The sequence below is a fragment of the Lepidochelys kempii genome, chromosome 11 (genome assembly GCF_965140265.1).
Source record: "Lepidochelys kempii isolate rLepKem1 chromosome 11, rLepKem1.hap2, whole genome shotgun sequence".
NCBI lineage: Eukaryota > Metazoa > Chordata > Testudines > Cheloniidae > Lepidochelys > Lepidochelys kempii.
Genome location: NC_133266.1, coordinates 25,896,513 through 25,916,208, shown reverse-complemented (window position 1 = coordinate 25,916,208; position 19,696 = coordinate 25,896,513). Strand labels below are relative to the sequence as shown.

Here is a 19,696-nt window from a genome sequence, read left to right as displayed (position 1 = left end):
CCCCATATGTCAGTACATCCAAGCTTTATATTTGTATTTAATTCCCTCTACAGTGTTTCTTATTATTTGAATATTGCAAAAACCTTTTAGTCTTTTCTGTGCTTTTACCCTATACTATACAGATTTCACGGCAGGAGACCAGTGTTTCTCAAATTGGGGTCCTGACCCAAAAGGGGGCAGTGAGGTGGAGTGGGTGGGTTGCAAGACTTTTTTGGCGCTGCCTTCAGAGCTGGGTGGCAGCTGTTGGCCAGGCACCCGGCTCTGAAGGCAGTACCCCAGCAGCAGCAGCAGCAGCAGCGCAGTAGTAAGGGTGGCAATACCATACCAGGCCATCCTTACTTCTGCACTGCTAGTGGCAGGGGTCCAGTTTGACCAATGTACATGGCAGAGGCCTAATCACATCAGCCACACTATCAGAGGCTCGTTCACCTGCACATCTACCAATGTGATATGTGCCATCATGTGCCAGCAATGTCCCTCTGCCATGTACATTGGTCAAACTGGACAGTCTCTATGTAAAAGAATAAATGGACACAAATCAGACGTCAAGAATTATAACATTCAAAAACCAGTCGGAGAACACTTCAGTCTCTCTGGTCACTCGATTACAGACCTAAAAGTGGCAATACTTCAACAAAAAAACTTCAAAAACAGACTCCAACGAGAGACTGCTGAATTGGAATTAATTTGCAAACTGGATACATTGAATTTAGGCTTGAATAGAGACTGGGAATGGATGGTCATTACACAAAGTAAAACTATTTCCCCATGTTTACCCCCACACTGTTCCTCAGACATTCTTGTCAACTGCTGGAAATGGCCCACCTTGATTATCACTGGAGTAATAGTAATAGGATGAAATTTAATAGTGAGAAGTGTAAGGTCATGCATTTAGGGATTAATAACAAGAATTTTAGTTCTAAGCTAGGGACGCATCAATTAGAGTAACGGAGGAGGAAAAGGACCTTGGAGTATTGGTTAATCATAGGATGACTATGAGCTGCCAATGTGATATGGCCGTGAAAAAAGCTAATGCGGTCTTGGGATGCATCAGGAGAGGTATTTCCAGATAAGGAGGTTTTAGTACCGTTATACAAGGCACTGGTGAGACCTCACCTGGAATACTGTGTGCAGTTCTGGTCTCCCATGTTTAAGAAGGATGAATTCAAACTGGAACAGGTACAGAGAAGGGCTACTAGGATGATCCGAGGAATGGAATACTTGTCTTATGAAAGGAGACTCAAGGAGCTTGGCTTGTTTAGCCTAACTAAAAGAAGGTTGAGGAGAGATATGATTGCTCTCTATAAATATATCAGAGGGATAAATACTGGAGGGAGAGGAATTATTTAAGCTCAGTACCAATGTGGACACAAGAACAAATGGATATAAACTGGCCACCAGGAAATTTAGACTAGAAATTAGACTAAGGTTTCCAACCATCAGAGGAGTGAAGTTTTGGAATAGCCTTCCAAGGGAAGCAGTGAGGGCAAAAGATCTATCTGGCTTTAAGATTAAACTTGATAAATTTATGGAGTAGATGGTATGATGGGATAACATGGTTTTGGTAATTAAATATTCATAGTAAATAGGCCCAATGGCCTGTGATGGGATATTAGATGGGGTGGGATCCGAGTTTCCCAGGAAAGAATTTTCTGTAGCATCTGGCTGATGAATCTTGCCCATATGCTCAGGGTTTAGCTGATCGCCATATTTGGGGTCAGGAAGGAATTTTCCTCCAGGGCAGATTGGAAGAGGACCTGGGGGCTTTTCGCCTTCCTCTGTAGCATGGGGCACGGGTCACTTGCTGGAGGATTCTCTGCTCCTTGAAGTCTTTAAACTACGATTTGAGAACTTCAATAGCACAGATATAGGTGTGAGGTTTTTTGCAGGAGTGGTGGGTGAAATTCTGTGGCCTGCGTTGTGCAGGAGGTCAGACTAGATGATCATAATGGTCCCTTCTGACCTAAATATCTATGAATCTATGAATCACTACAAAAGGTCCTCCCCCCCAGCTCTCCTGCTGGTAATAGCTCACCTTAAGTGATCACTCTGGTTACAGTGTGTATGGTAACACCCATTGTTTCATGTTCTCTATGTATATAAATCTCCCCACTGTATTTTCCACGGAATGCATCCGATGAAGTGAGCTGTAGCTCACAAAAGCTTATGCTCAAATAAATTTGTTAGTTGCTCAGGTGCCACAAGTCCTCCTTTTCTTTTTGCGAATACAGACGAACACGGCTGGTACTCTGAAACCTGTCATTATGCAAGGCACTGAATTTAGCCGTATGGAGTGGAAATGTATCAACTTAATGAAAAAACTCATACAGATACAGACAGACATCATCTTCTTTTCCAAATGCATTGTACCAAAAGGACATTGTACCAAAAGGACTGAAGGTAAAAAATCCATTACAATCTACATACCATACAGACTATGCTGACAGCTTGTGCCACACACTCTCAAAGAAACTGCAGAACCACCTGATCAATATCCTCTACAGCAAACAGGGAAAGATTAAGAATGAGCTCTCAAAACTGGATACTCTCATAAAAAAACAACCTTCCACACAAACTTCCTCATGGCTGGACTTTATAAAAACTAGACAAGCCATTTACAACACACACTTTGCTTCTCTACAAAAGAAAAAGGACACTAAACTATCTAAACTACTACATGCCACAAGGGGCCACAACAGTGGTTCCCTTAACCCACCCAGCAATATTGTTAATCTATCCAACTATATTCTTAGCCCAGCAGAAGAATTTGTCCTGTCTCGGGGCCTCACCTTCTGCCCCTCCACCCCCACAAACATGATACAGTTCTGTGGTGACCTAGAATCCTATTTTTGACGTCTCCGACTCAAGGAATATTTCCAACACATGTCTGAACAACATACTAACCCACAGAGACCTTCCTACCAAGACTACAAAAAGAAGGATTCTGGGTGGAGTCCTCCTGAAGGTCGAAACAACAGACTGCACTTCTACATAGAGTGCTTCCGCCAACGTGCATGGGCTGAAATTGTGGAAAAGCAGCAACGCTTACCCCATAACCTCAGCCGTGCAGAACACAATGCCATCCACAGCCTCAGAAATAACTCTGACATCATAATGAGAAAGGCTAACAAAGGAGGTGCTGTCGTCACCATGAATAGGTTGGAATATGAACAAGAGGCTGCTAGGCAGCTCTCCAACACCATTTTCTACAAGCCATTACCCTCTGATCCCACTGAGGGTTACCAAAAGAAACCACAGCACTTGCTCCAGAAACTCCCTGAAAAAGCACAAGAACAAATCCGCACAGACACACCCCTGGAACCCCGACCTTGGGTATTCTATCTGCTACCAAAGATCCATAAACCAGGAAATCTGGGACACCCCATCATCTCAGGCATTGGCACCCTGACAGCAGGATTGTCTGGCTATGTAGACTCCCTCCTCAGGCCCTATGCTACCAGCACTCCCAGCTATCTTTGAGACACCACTGACTTCCTGAGGAAACTACAATCCATCGGTGATCTTCCTGAAAACACCATCCTGGCCACTATGGATGTAGAAGCCCTCTACACCAACATTCCACACAAAGATGGACTACAAGCCATCAGGAACAGTATCCCTGATAATGTCACGGCTAACCTGGTGGCTGAACTTTGTGACTTTGTCCTCACCCATAACTATTTCACATTTGGGGACAATGTATACCTTCAAATCAGCGGCACTGCTATGGGTACCCGCATGGCCCCACAGTATGCCAACATTTTTATGGCTGACTTAGAACAACACTTCCTCACCTCTCGTCCCCTAATGCCCCAACTCTACTTGCGCTATATTGATGACATCTTCATCACCTGGACACATAGAAAAGAAGCCCTTGAGGAATTCCACCATGATTTCAACAATTTCCATCCCACCATCAACCTCAGTCTGGACCAGTATACACAAGAGATCCACTTCCTGGACACTACGGTGCTAATAAACGATGGTCACATAAACACCACCCTATACCGGAAACCTACTGACCGCTGTGCCTACCTACATACCTCTAGCTTTCATCCAGACCACACCACACGATCCATTGTCTACAGCCAAGCTCTACGATACAACCGCATTTGCTCTAACCCTTCAGACAGAGACAAACACCTACAAGATCTCTATCAAGCATTCTTACAACTACAATACCCACCTGCTGAAGTGAAGAAACAAATTGACAGAGCCAGAAGAGTACCCAGAAGTCACCTACTACAGGACAGGCCCAACAAAGAAAATAACAGAACACCACTAGCCATCACCTTCAGCCCCCAACTAAAACCTCTCCAACGCATCATCAAGGATCTACAACCCATCCTGAAGGATGACCCATCACTCTCACAGATCTTGGGAGACAGGCTAGTCCTTGCTTACAGACAGCCCCTCAACTTGAAGCAAATACTTACCAGCAAGCACACACCACACAACAGAACCACTAACCCAGGAACCCATCCTTGCAACAAAGCCCATTGCCAATCGTGTCCACATATCTATTCAGGGGACACCACCATAGGGCCTAATTAAATCAGCTACACTATCAGAGACTCGTTCACCTGCACATCTACCAATGTGATATATGCCATCATGTGCCAGCAATGCCCCTCTGCCAAGTACATTGGTCAAACTGGACAGTCTCTACGTAAAAGAATAAATGGACACAAATCAGACGTCAAGAATTAAAACATTCAAAAACCAGTTGGAGAACATTTCAATCTCTCTGGTCACTTGATTACAGACCTAAAAGTGGCAATACTGCAACAAAAAAACTTCAGAAACAGACTCCAAGGAGAGACTGCTGAATTGGAATTAATTTGCAAACTGGATACAATTAACTCAGGCTTGAATAGAGACTGGGAGTGGATGGGTCATTACACACAAAGTAAAATTATTTCCCCATGTTTACACCCCCGCACCCCTCACTGTTCCATTCTTGTCAACTTCTGGAAATGGCCCACCTTGATTATCACTTCAAAAGCCCCCCCCTCCCCTCCTGTTGGTAATAGCTCACCTTAAGTGATAACTCTGGTTACAGTGTGTGTGGTAACACCCATTGCTTCATGTTCTCTATGTATATAAATCTCCCCACTGTATTTTCCACGGAATGCATCCGATGAAGTGAGCTGTAGCTCACGAAAGCTTATGCTCAAATAAATTGGTTAGTCTCTAAGGTGCCACAAGTCCTCCTTTTCTTTTTGCGAATACAGACGAACACGGCTACTACTCTGAAACTTCTAAAATAAAGGGTACTGTAAATTTTGCTTTACAATAAAGAAAGTCAACTTAGGTGCAATGACACAGCCACGTTTTATTAGAAGAAAATAAATTCCTGTTTTTTTATTAGCTATATATTTCAAAGTTCATTTAGTATGAAATTTCTTTGGAAATTATTGTTTGGAAATTAATCAATTTAAAAATATTGCACTCTGTACTCACAGAATCACATTCCCTCTGTGCATTCCTGTACATATGAACCTAGAAGCTCGAAGAATTCTCTCCTGGTGATAGAGTACACTTTGTAGCTTACAACGGTGTGGGTATAAGGGCAGAGTCGCGCTGTCATAAGGTGCGCAGTGTAGACATAGTCAAGTGATTTAATTATCTAGCAGAATCCTTTTGCTAAACTGTGAAGCCAATAAATACTATCATATTTGGTAACTCTTGTGCATTTCTGAACTATTAAGTATCCATACTATTCATTGATTAGGACTTGCACAATAGTGGATTGTTACAGAGTCATTATATCAGTGGTACATTAAATCAGTGGTATCCCTTTACCTGGAAAACTGTACTCACTTCTCATCACCTGATCTCAAAAAGGATACAACAGAAATACAAGGGTTCAGAGAGAAGCAACAAGAATGATCTAGAGACATGAAATAGCTTCATATGAATAGAGATTGGGACAGTTTACTTTAGGGAAGAAAAATAAGAAGCGACATGGGAAAGTATACAAAACGATGGATAGTACAGAGGAAGTACACTGAGTACAGTAAAACCTCAGAGTTACAAACACCAGAGATACAAACTGACCAGTCAATCACACCCCTCATTTGGAACCAAAAGTACACACCTGGGCAGCAGCAGAGACAAAAAAAAAAGAAAGAAAAAAAGCATATAGAATACAGTATTGCGTAAAACGTAAACTACTAAAAAAAAAAAAAAGAAAAAAAGAAAAAAAGGGAAAAGCCGCATTTTTATTCCGCATAGTAAAGTTTCAAAGCTGTATTAAATTAATGTTCACTTGTAAACTTCTGAAAGAACCACCATAATGTTTTGTTCAGAGTTACGAACAACTTCCATTCCCGAGATGTTTGTAACTCTGAAGTCCTCCTGTATATCTATTTCCCCCTTCTCAGAACATCATAATAATGCAGACTAAAAGGCAGCAAATCTAGAATTTTATTTTATTTTTAAACACAAGTAGCATGTGGAGTTCATTGCCACAAGACAGCACTGAGGCCAAGATGAGGCCGTAAGAAAAAGTGGCCCAACAATGACAGCACTAGCCTGGGATCTTAGAAATCACTTACTGACTCAATCTGTAATATTGGAATAAATAGCACTTCCCTATCTCACAAGGGTGTTGTCAGGATAAACATGCTAGGGGGACACCTTTCGCTGCTTTTGTGGGCCAAGCAAATTGCACCTAGCAGGGGTTCCCTTACATTCCTTATTTCCCATGCCCACAAACTCTGTGTGTCACCCTCCCTTGGCCACCACATCCATCATGCCATGGGATCTATGCCCCCCCATTTCCCTCTCCCCATATCAACGTCCTTCATTCTCTATCCTCATGACAGAGGCGCTGTGTGACTACTCCCCATTTCGATTCCCCCTCCTCTGGATCTCTGCCCCTCCCCCATCTTCACTCCAGGCATCTTCTGCCATGCCTACCCAGTCACACAATTCCTGCTGTTTTGGTCCCTGCTTCCCTCATCATCACCACTTCCCAACTCTCCATTCCCTTGAGGATCCCTGCTTTGCTCCCCTCAGACCTGCACCCGCTCTCCCTCTGGGTTCGTGCTCCCAATCACTAAGTCCACTTTGTCCCTTATACTCCACTCCAGGTCTATGCTTGCCACCCCACACAATCCCTGCTGCTTCTACCCACCCACTCTTGCCCCTTCTGGGTTTCTGCTTCCTCCTCCCTCAAATAAACTCGCTCTGTAAAGTTCTCTTATTTCTGTTGGAGTCCAGGTATGGACAATCTCCCCTTGCAGCAAGTTAAGCTGCTTCTTTTGATATGCTTAGGTAGCAACAGGGGCTGGCAGGGGGAATCCTTTGCCTGTGAAGTGAGGCAGTCCTGTGAATCAGGCTTTTCCAGTATACCAATTTGCACCAAAATCAGTTGGATTGTGCCAATGATGTCTAGAAGATTCCCTGAAATTCTGGAATGGATGGAGGCAGAGCTCAAAATCTATCATGTTAAGTCAAACTAATGCCATCGAATTGAGTATTAGACCTCGCTTCATTTGGCCAGTTAAAGTTTGCTGCTCAGATATTGCAATAATGGAGAACATACAAGTACAGTACCTAAGATAAAGATCTTAGCAGGGCAAAAAGAGGACTGGACATTTATATGAATAAATGCAAACATTCAGAGTTAAGAGACTGATCAAAAAACAAAAGCTAAAAATAATAACCCCCCCCCCAAGAGGTTTAGAAGAGATATAAACATTAATGCTGCATGGCATAGGCCAACCTCTAATAACAAAGATCAGGTAGAAACTATCTCTATGGTCAAACTGCTCTACAACCAATTACTGTTGGAATTTGTGTACCTCTGATTCTGCCCACTGCCAGAGACAGCATAGTGTACTAGATGGACCAATGGGTCTGTCCTAGCATGGCAATTCCTTGCAGAAAACTTGCATGATGATATACTGATAGAGGCTTGGATCCTGCATTATGATTTACTAATGAGGACCCCTATTCCAGATGGAATCCCATTGTTATTAGGGTTCGGCATTGAGGCCTTAAACATGATTTGCTCTCAAGTAAGAGGAATTAATGACAAGTTGAAGTGCCCTTCCTTAAGACTTTTGCAGTTCCAGGTGCAGATTCATCAAAAGGATTCATCATCTTACATGATTGTCACTGGAGACAAATTAATGACTTTGCATTCATGTCCTTTACATCTAAACTTTGATTATTTCAACCAAACCGGTGATAGTTAAGAAGCTTGTGAACTATTTTTCAATTTCTATTCTTCTAATAGAAAACCAAAAATCACTCCATAAATATAGATACTATAAATAAGAAAATCAGGTGTTTATAAAGTACTAGTTTCCTGTAAACAACAAAAGCTGTAAATTACCGTTCAAATTCTTATTTATATTTTACTAGTTTCAATAGAAAATAAAGAAGGCATGTCATATTAATTAAAATTCTCCAAAGAACAAATGTATTCAGGATCATTTGGATGAACCCGAACCTTTGTTCCAAGGTTTGAAAAACAAAACAAAAAAAAAATACATTTGCCAATACTGATCCAGTAGAAAATAGTTTGAAAATTATGAGTATTATTGATATTTGAAATTAAGTGAATCATAGGTGTAAATAATACACTATTGGTTGTTTACAGATTTATTTTCTTGGTGTAGAATATTATATTATTCATTCTGATAATTAAAAAGTTATTTATGAAAAACAGGTAGCTCCTGTGTACTATCACCACTTTACTGAGATAAAAATGCTTACAAATTACTTTTTAAACTCCAGATTTACAAATGATTTTGTGCTTTAATTTCCTTTATATTCTTTCAGGGATCTCAAACTCAAATCACCATGAGGGCCACATGAGGACTAGAACACTGGCCCGAGGGCCGCATCACTGAAACCTTTTCATTTAACGATACAAAAGTATAGTAAAAAATGGGGGTTGGGGAAGAGATAGGCGGGCTGCAGGAAATAACTCCTATGCGGCCCTTGGGCTGCGTGTTTGAGACCCCTGGCTTAGAGCATGTTGATTATATCAACTTGTGTGTACAGTTTCCTAGTAGAATATTTAATTCAAATACATATTTGTCATGACAACAAATGGTAAAGACTGAACAATAATTTTTCAGTCTTAGTTACAGAACAGTGCAGTGTCAAAAAAAGCATGACAGTATGAGCAACAGAGATGTTATATTATGTGCAAGTGCAAAGCTAAGTATTCAAAGTGTGAATATTTTTCTAAATGGATTATAAGGTGATTAAGTATTTGCTATTTAATATAAATGGAATGTCTGCTTACCTACTCTTTGGATCTTTTCATGGTTAGAACAGTTTATTTTACAATATCTTCTCAAAGTCAGAAGTCATGCAAAATTCAGATTTAGGACCTGATCAATCTCCAATTTAAGTTAATGAATATTTTACCACCAACTTAAATTGGAGATTGATCAGGCCTTTTACATTTCTCCTTAGTATGAATATTTTACATACATATACTTTAGTACACAATATCAAGTACAATGTTCAAATGAAGATGCCATATAAATAACAACAACAGTATAGGGGTACAGTCTATAGAAATGCAGTAATAGCATTTCTACATATCCAAGGTATTATAATGAACAATGTCTTCTTTAAAAATGCCATAACAGAGATGCTATAAGTATACCAACTGACAGACGAAACACAATAAACAGTGCAACTGCAGACTAGCCAGTACATCCTGCACAGAATTATAGGCAAGTTTAAGAATGAACCACTTTGCAAGTGATTTTACTGGTTTTAAAAATATTCCAATGTAACATTTAAAAACAACATACCGCACTACCAGCACTATCAGATTGGAATACAATGTATTAAATTAAAATAAATCTATATTATTAATTCATAAACTTAAAAAAGATTGTAACAAACTAATCATAAATGGTTAAATTCTCCTCTATTAAAAATAGAACTACAGTATATGCTCACGCTGAATTGAGAAGGGGGACTTCATAGTTCTGAAGATCTAAATCATCTTATCAGAGAACAGTTAAAGCCAGTTTATATTTGGACCATAGCCTATGTGTTGACCAACTTAAATGTATTTTGACATCTGCTAAAAACAAATACTCTGCAATCCTAACTTAGGCAAAACTTCTACTCAAATCAGTGGAAATTTGTCCCCAGAAGAACTTGAGCCATAACAACAATTATTTTTTCCAATACCACCAACTATCACACCCAAGTGTAAACCAAAATTTTTAAATCCCAATAAATTTATGTAGGCCTTCTATGTATGAAATACAAATAAAAAATATAGAGTTTAAGAGCAGTGTATTGGGGGAGGAGAGGAACCATAGGCTATCATACTACTTCCATAATTTCTGGTAATTATTTGAAGCTGCCATGAACATATTGATATTTAGTAAACTTAACACTGTAGCTTTAATTGAAGTTTGAATGTTATAAACAGTTAGATGTCTGGCTCGCATTCTAATACCATCAGCAGAACAGAGATGGGAAGTATAAACAAACCTTTTAACTAGATTACAGCTTCTAAAATGGCCTAGAAACCCTTCATCAAGAACTTCTGTGAGACAAAATGTTAAAAGAAGGAAAATATTTTCAAAGAGTGGGGTTTTTTTTGTTTTTGTTTTTTTTAATTCTAACCTTTACTAAGACTGTTCTAAACTGGAGTTTGATCTCACATTATTTTATAAGAAAGATGATCTTTACGTTTTCCAATAAGGGCTATCCTGGAGAAACTTGATCTAATCCTTCAAAACTTAAATAAAACTTTTCAAAAGAGCACTGCAAACAGAACATTTCTCAAATGCTTTGTTCTGTCCTTCAAAATGGAATGCTTTATTAAACTTTGAAATATTAACATAGCCTAGTTTTGAAATAATTTCTTATTTCGAAAAGCGTTGAGTCAAGTACAACATAATTAAATTATGCCATTATCAATTTAAATCAACATTTCCACTTTTTCAAATCTTCACTGTCAAACAAAACTCATGTTTTATCCCATGAAACAACCTTCACATGCCATAGTGAAACTCAGAAACTCCCAAACAGGAAATTCTATACTGACAAAATCCAGAGTTTATCACAAACATCTGAAAACTTTATAACCTTCATCATGGATGACTCTGCTCATTTACTTTTTATATCATGATGTTATCTTAGTAAAAGCACTAGATACATAAAAATTCTTCTTTTCTATTACATTTGTTTCCTTTGGCAGCAATGTGTGTGGCAACATTATTGCAAGCTTCTCTTTATCTAAATGTTGAGAATATCACCATTCGATCCAGAAGGATTTGTTGTGCAAACAGTTTGACAACTGTTCTGGTTCCCCAACTTGGGAATTCCCCTTCACTCTTAGAGCAGCCAGGCTAGTTATGCAATGACTGAAAGACCCTAAAACTGAAGCTTCAATTTTCATTTCAAATAACTGTAAAGTTCTTCGATAAGTCACAAAAGCAACTTCTGATTTAAATGCTTAGGTTGATTAAAATCTATACTTGTCTGAAAACCTGAGAATTTTAATCTTTACAAATACTAGATCTGATTCTCTTCCCACTCTGGAATAAAACAAATAAAATGAATAATCAGCTCTGCAGGGTTTAGTTACCAGCAATTGTGTTAACTAATAATTGTTTTTAAACTTACTGTACACTTATGTTTAAATCATCGCTGTAGAGGAAAATTAACTAAGCTTTAGTAAAATGATCACAGTGCATTCCACATCTTAATCCCACAGAAATGAATGAAATCCTTTATCTTCTGTTCTAATGGAAATTAATATAACTTCTAAAAGAATTTTAAAAAAATCTCACCTATTCAGTTTTTAAAGACATCAGTGTTCATAAAAAGAGTGCCAACCTGACAGGGTTGAATCCTCTTTCTCTCCAGAAAACTGAAGTAGTGCCAGCAATTCAAGAGCTTCTCTGAACTGCTGTGACAATGTGCCTCAATTCTATTTCAGATGAACCACCCCTATTGATGAGAGGGGCATTCATGCCACCTCCCACAATTTATTCCTTAGTCACTCGGATGAGAAAGACAGGAAGTAATGGAGATTTTTGTGATGTGGACACCTGTCATCTAGGAGCTGAACTGAGATGGTCAACACATTTGAGAAAGGTCAATGACTCGCTATCACATGGTAGGTTTCAGAGTAACAGCCGTGTTAGTCTGTATCCGCAAAAAGAAAAGGAGTACTTGTGGCACCTTAGAGACTAACCAATTTATTTGAGCATAAGCTTTCATGAGCTACAGCTCACTTCATCGGATGCAGTGAAGCGAGCTGTAGCTCACGAAAGCTTATGCTCAAATAAATTGGTTAGTCTTTAAGGTGCCACAAGTACTCCTTTTCTTAACACATGGTAGTGACTTTGGTTCCTGTTGCTGGATTCAAGTCAACAATCTAGATATGAAAGACTCTGTACTCCATTACCAATTCCCTGAGCCATACAGTTTTCTTTAAAAAAAAAAAACAAAAAACGTCAGCCATCATAACCAGAAATTAGATTAAGAATAATTTAAGAAATGTTTATATACACACAAATGCATATATACACACACAACTTCATAATTATCTTACACTTCACTCTGTTTAGGCAGCCTTAGCAAAGAAGCTAATGAATTCATGAGTGTAAGGCCTGAACCTTCCTCTCACTTTTAGGTGGTTAATCTAAAAATAGATACTATATAAATGTAATTAACAATCAAAGAATGATTTGGGATCAAAACTGCTTGAGTTAGTTAAAACATTAGCACAACTTATTTGTGTTAACTGTACTTAAACAATGAAACCCCTTAAGTATTACAGGAGTGAGATCTGAGTCTCCAACCTTTTTGTACAATTTCATGTTCCTTTTAATAACTAATGTGTATTTTGCTTCTTATACAGGCTAAATTAACATTATTGGCAGCTGTATGAGTAATATTACTCCAGGTAACAGTTTGAAAAAAATATTTACAGACACTAACAAATGAAAAGTAAAGAAGGCTCTCTATTATGAGCTGTCTTGCTCATGTTGAAGTGACTGTCAAAACTCTCATTGATTTCAATGGAAACAAAATCAGGGAATGCATTTTCAAAAGCCTCTGTGACTAAGGGCCCAAGTCTCAATTTCAAAGTGACTTAAATTCTTATCTCCTAAGTCTCATTGAAAGTTAATGAGATTTTGGCTTCTAAGTGTCTAAATCACTTTGAAAATGATACGTAGGCATTTTTGAAAATTTTACCCTCGGCGATTTATAACTAAGGCCCCTATTCTGAAACCTGCACTTGTGGGCTCTTACACTGCATGAAGCCCCACTGAAGTCAATGCAACTCCACATGGGCACAAGGGTCTACCACCAAAGAGTAGCTTGCAGGAGTGAGGTCAAGGACTCAATGCTGATTCACAAGCTAACATTGTAGTTACTGGCTGTGTTCAAGCGACTAGTTCCTGAACGCTGATCTCCTTACATAAAATCACTGTGAGGAATATAGTGAAACAGTCTATTAACAGATTAGTAACAAAAAGCCTGAGTGAAAAACAAGACAGACAGTTTTTTTGTTAGTAAAGTTGTTAATGATCCCACAAAGGCTCAGTTTTTCCTAAGAGATTCAGAGAACACTAAACTCCCAATGAAGAGAGCAAGGGTCAGGACCGCAGAAAGGTAACAACTTTTGTTTAAGGGGAAAAATAACACTGCTTTACAAAAACATTTATACCTGATTAAAATGAAGATCAACATGCTTACCTAAAATAACGAGCAAACCAATAAACGGATCGCCAACTTAGTACCGGATAAGCAAGAAAAGACCGATAATTTGGAATTTAAAAATACCGAGGTACAAGTCTGGCCTGAACAAGACCTTTAAATGTTTTCCTTGTTGTTAATCTAGTATATCTTATATATAGTCATTGTAGATTCCTTATAAATTCAAAATTAACTCTCCAGACACACGTTTTTGGTAAAGACAAGAAATAAGAGACATAAAAATAGTTACTAATGTTGGATATACAAATGATCCAGTTAAGCAACAGGGAAAAATACATAAACGTTCCTCAATGCCTAAAAAGCAATCAAGAATCTTGATTACTTTCCTATGATTCTAGCACAAAGACTTAAAAACAGAACAAAAAAATTTGCTACTTAGTAATAATTGTTGGTTCCTAACAGTTTCCCATAATTCCAGTTGACAGATGCAGTTCTTAGAAAATTATTGAATATTTCATATTATGGCAGCATCCTGAGAACCCGTATTAGAGTTAAGGCCTTCTTGCAGTATAGTGCACTATAGGCCACAGAAATAGACTGTCCCTGCTCTGAATGGATTATTATCTAAGGCCTTGGACCTATATTCCACAAGATAAGCCTCAGTGGAATCAGTGGTGGTCTGCCAGCACAGACCTGACTGTAGGATCAGGGCCTAAGAAAGCTGAGGTTTCAAACACAGTTCCTCTCTATGGAGAAGAATCTGTCAAGATATTGGATTAACAAATCAAAACTGGGATTTTAGAAATTTTACTCAATTTTTTACTGAGCAATCAGTTTAAAAAGTGTAATTTACATATTTTTTAACATTAAACCAATAAGGAAAGTGTTGCCCTATGTCATAAATAACAAATTCTCCATCTGAATATCCGTGTTTGCACAATAAATTGCAGATGGACTTGAAATAATACTGATATTGGGGACATAATCTTGAACATAGTATAGGTTTCTATGTACAGATGAAACACATCAACGGTAACTCAGAGTAAGAACATAACTATTTGATGATAGGTTGGTATGAAACATGAAAAAATGTTATTCCTGGATAAGCTTTTAGTTGTGTGTTTCCAGTGTTGCTTGTAATAAAATAAATAGACAACCACAGTTTTCAAGAATGAGCTCCTATACATATTTGCTGATCTTTAAAAGAAATATTACTTTACAAATTTCATTTTTTAAATAGTTCTGAATATAGAAAGTTGTTTTGTCTTCATAAGCTAAATAGAAAACAAAAAGGAAGACAATTCTACAGAACATAGCAACATTTGCTACTCCAATCTCTTCTCACAATATTTGTCAAGTATCCTTCTAAATGTATTTTTCTCCAATCCTTTCCAACCTGATCAAATTGCTGTTTTCATATTGCCAGCTTGAACATGAAATTGCTGCTTTAAACAAACTGTTTTTTGATGATGCAAATTATGGGATCAGAGATAATAAAGCATTTACAAGTGAAGGCTTTTTTTGTGTATTCCTCTTCAAATAGAGGATAAAGATGCATATATCAAGTTGAATCACATTTTGCTGAGATGCCCCATTGAAATGTACAATCCCTGGCCTACCTCACAGTCCAGAAATACCTTGCATTATTTACTAAATTAATAACACATAGTTCTCTTTTTTAAAGACAGTTACATGAAAAACAAACAAATTATTCGCAGACAACAGTGTTTTTTTAAAACAAGTGTCCTTTTTGTAAAAGAGATGACATTGAAATATAAAACCAATTTATCATTAACTCCTAAACTCTTTCTTATGGATTTTTATGACTCTAAAAGGACTTTTCTGATGTTTTCCTGAAAATATATTCAGAAGTTTTATTGTCAACCTAAGCTATACAAAACTCAGATTTTTTTGACATGTGAATCTTACATTAACAAAGAAACTGGCTAGTTAAAACTGAAACTGGTACCTAAGCCAGACAACTATTTAGTGCAGCACAAATACTGCTGGAGAAGTTTGGTCTTCCTATCAGAAAACCATGAAAAAAAATTAACATAAAAATTTTAACAAGAGCTAACTGTTTATTCTAACTAAGTATTGAGATGATTTATTGCATAGGCCCTGATCTTGCTAATATTTACATATTAGAGTAGTGCCATATTGGGACTACTCAGATGCTTAAAGTTAAGCAAGTACATAAATCTTTGTAGGATCAGGGCCTTAATGATTATGTAACTAAGTTCAGTTATTCAGACTGTTAACAATAGCAACATGCAACTGCACAAAACAAAGACAGATGATAAATTCCAAAGGGTTTCCAGCTCTATATTATTCTTTTTGTCTTTTGAATTTCCTATTTTGACACAGAAAATACAAGCCCTTTTGAAAGAAATCACAAATAAAACAAACCTTGGCCAAAACACCTTTTAACACTTGACCTACCTCTCTACAAAGAAAAACTATTTATTAAAAAGACAACTACCAATGAAAACCACAAGACAAATACTACTCCCAGAAACAGCAAATTCCCAAATCAGAAGCAGCTCTAAAAAGAGGGTGATACTGAAACCCACTTGAGAGTACCACTAGCAACGCTTGATCATCATTTACTCCATGACATTTCCTTATACACTGAAAAAGAAATAAAACTGAGGCAGGACATGGAGAAAGGTTTCCACTTCCTCAAAGAGTGAGTAAAAAGTGACAGATATGAACACTATAATATCTTCTTCCCAAAGAGGGGCAGCAAGCTTAGAGTAAAACACAAAATTGAAGTGTTTCATTTGGAGCAGGAAAAAATAAGCCACTTTGTCAAACCAGTAAACAATCAAACTATCATCAAAGCTAAAAGATGGATCCAGAAAACAAACACCTTCCCAACCCTCAGCCCCCAAATCTGTCTGCCCTAGAGTGAGAGACAGAGCTGTGAGAAGGTATTGCTTCCCCACACACAAACACACTTACCTTGGCTGCACCCCACTTTTATTCCCTTCCCTGGAGCAGTGGAGAAAGAGACACACACAAAGGGTAATAAAGGGGGAGGAGGGGAGAGCAGAAGGTGGGGGAGCTGGTGAACTGGCTGCTGCTCCTCTGTGTGTGTGTGTGGTGAGGTGTCTCCAGCCAGGGCCAAGCAGCAGCAGAGAGAGGAAAAGGGGCTGTTGCTAAGAGGCTTTTGGTCTCTTTCTCTCTCCTCTGACGGCCAAGGGGGGTGGGGGGAAGAAACTCTCCTTCTCTCTCTGTGTCTCCCTGGGATCCTCTAGCTGAGCTGAGCTGGGCTGGGCTGGGGGGAAAAACTCAGGCCCCTCACACCAACCCCCTCCACACACACCAATTCAAGATGGAATTAGTGCTCTGTCCCTTTAACAATATAAATAAAAGGTCCCCCAGTCTCCCCCTCTCTCTTCATCATCAGCTGCTGCTGCTGCTACTGCTGCTGAGGCTCTGGCTCTGCCTAGGAGAAAGATGGGAGGCTGCTACTGCGCATGCGCCCCAAGGGGGCTCGGTGGGTTGAAGGGGGGAGGGAAAGAGGTTGCTCTCCACAATGCACCGCGCGGCAGGCGAACCCGGAAGGAGATGCCGTCGAGGGACAGGAAGCTGCGGGAGGGGAGGGAAGTGGAGCGGAAGTGAGTGAGTGGGCGTGAAAGGGGCAGAGTTGAGGCGAGTCAAGAGCGGGCGGGGGAAGAGAGGAGGGGGTGGGGCTGCCATCGCCACGTGACGAGGAGCGATGGGCGCGGGGGGTGCCGGGAAGGTTTCTGAGGTACTAGCGGGCGAAGAGGAGGACGGTTACTCTGCTGGAGTCCGAACTACGCGCTCAGGCGGAGGCAGGAGCGGAGCCGAGCTAGGTAAGGGTTCCGCGGGAGCGGGGCTACGGGGGTGGGGACGGGGAGGGAGGGAGGTGACATGACCTGGCAGGGGAGAGCGGGCGAGAGCCCTGACCTGGTGCGGGCGGAGGGCGGCGGTGTCCCTTGGGGCAGGCTCCCGGCAGCCGCGCTGTGTTCGCGGGCCCCAGGGGGTGGATGGGTCTCATCCCCAGTTCGTTGGGGCCAGGTGTCATAAGGCGGGAGGGCCGCTTGCCGGTGTCCTGCCCTGCCCCGGGGGGGCCCTTCGGCAGCGCCAGGCGGGGGATGATGCTCATGGAGCCTCGGAGTTGAGGGCTAAGGAGGAGCGTCGCGCGCCAGCGAGGCGTCGTGGGATTCCTGCAGGCGCCGCTGAAAGGCACTGACAGAGTCCTCGCTGCCTTGACCGGAAACGCTTCCTGCTCAGTGAGCCTGGCGCTGATCCGGGTGGTCGTGCTGGTCTTGGGGGCAACTCCGGGTTACTTGCTCTGGCATGTTGAAAAAAACTGAGGCGTCGGAGTTCATCCCCAGTGACCTCCCAGCAGAGCCGCGTTGGTGTCTGGTGTGCGTCCGCTTCCAGAGCGCTTTCCATTGAAACGCTCCTGTTCCATGCTCACAGATGCTGACGTCTCCTGTGTTGCAGAGTGATGCATTGGGGAATGCTCTGGAAGAAAGATCAGACTTTAATTCCGACTTCATGCAGCTTAATTCTGCTCCTAGACATTCACTTGTGCTGGTCAAAGGCACTTCTTAATTCTTCTTTTTCTTCTTGTGAGGAATATAGTTGCTCCTTAAATGTTTGGGACTTTGCTGTATTTCTACTTTTTGTAAAGGAGCTAAAGCTGTGTCCCACCAAGCTCTTTAACATTACAACTAGATTGGTTTCTTAGGCACTGAAGATGAAAGCTGTTGTAATTTTACAATTGAAGGGATTACAGCACCTCAGATTAAATTTGTGAAAAACTGAAGTAACTAATTTTATTTACAAAGGTGGTTATAACTGCCTTATCTTGAACATAGATAACTTCCCTTAAAAATTGGATCACATAAGTTTGTGTGAGTTAATGTGAGCAAAGGGCAGACTTTGGGTGTAAAAAAGGTGGGGGTACTTTTCCAAACTTCACCCATGTGAATCACCAGAATAAGAAGCCACATTCACTGTGGATTGTGCATCATGTGAGAGCTCTACTGGACTCTGAGCTAGGGTTTCCTTAGATGGGTCTTCGGCCATACCTGCACTACCACTAAGCTAGTCTTAGACTTTGTCTACACTACCACTTGTCAGTATAACTTATGTTGCTCAGGGGTATGAAAAAACGCATCTTCTGAGCGACATAACTTACACCAAAAGAAACCCTGGAGTGTGCAGAACGGTTGGCAGGAGAGCTTCTCCCTCATATAGCTACTGGCACTTGTGGAGGTGGTTTTATTATGTTGAGTGGAGAGCTCTCTCCTCCTAGCATAGAGTGGCTACAGGAGTGATCTTGCACTGTCACTGCGGTCAGCTCGCTAGTGTAGATGTGGCCTTTAACTATGCTGATGGACTGAACTAAACTTTCTTTGATTGGATTAAAAAAGTAAGTGAGGGTCCTCTCTCAAATGCCAGCCACTTAAAGTGAGTCACTACATCTCTGTAAAACTCCTTCTCCTTTCTTATGAGGAATAAAATTGTAACACCTTAATGAAAGGAAGAGGTTAGGGCGGGTCGCATATTTTGGAGCTACTGTTGTTTAGGTCACATAAGAGAGGTTTTCGCTGCACTGTTAACTTGCATGATTTGTATGAGGGTTAGTCTAGTCCATTTGTGAGCATCCCCACAGCAAGTCACTACCTGTAATATTATGTCCTCATTGCTTCTGCTCTTGTCAGTGTATATCTGGGATCATACCCCATGTTTCTTTGTGCTGAAATGCTCTAGGATTCTTTCCCTGTCAATTGTACAATTTGCCTGTCCCTCATGAGGAACTGTGGGGTGTGCCTGGAAGGACTGTCAGCAAAGTGAGTTGGATTTTTACCTGCTTCCTCATTGCAAAGTGGACATGTGCCAGGCAAATCTGGGATACTGACCTCAGCACCCAGCCATGTAAGCTGGCCCAGGCTTAGAGCACCTCTGAAGCCTGGTCGAATGGTTTTCTGGGTGGATGGGATGGGTAAGGGTGGTGGGGCTAAAACCCAGGGTCCACTGAAGA

General features: G+C 40.4%; 2 protein-coding genes across 20 annotated transcripts in view; one reads left to right on the top strand and one right to left on the bottom strand.

Moving 5' to 3' along the window:
- MBD5 (methyl-CpG binding domain protein 5) overlaps window positions 1–17,182 on the bottom strand; it is a 269,324-nt gene extending 252,142 nt beyond the window's left edge. For all 7 annotated transcript variants that reach the window (XM_073305424.1, XM_073305421.1, XM_073305422.1 and 4 more), the window contains exon 1: window positions 16,636–17,182. The gene's annotated coding sequence lies outside the window, so the exon portion shown is untranslated. The remainder of the gene's footprint in view (window positions 1–16,635) is intronic.
- ORC4 (origin recognition complex subunit 4) overlaps window positions 1–19,696 on the top strand; it is a 407,571-nt gene that overhangs the window by 303,712 nt on the left and 84,163 nt on the right. For 12 of the 13 annotated variants that reach the window (XR_012154238.1, XR_012154242.1, XR_012154245.1 and 9 more), the window contains exon 1: window positions 17,383–17,513. The exons of the other annotated variant lie outside the window; for it this stretch is intronic. The gene's annotated coding sequence lies outside the window, so the exon portion shown is untranslated. Of the gene's footprint in view, window positions 1–17,382; window positions 17,514–19,696 lie in introns of those variants that run through there. 13 annotated transcript variants of the gene reach the window in all.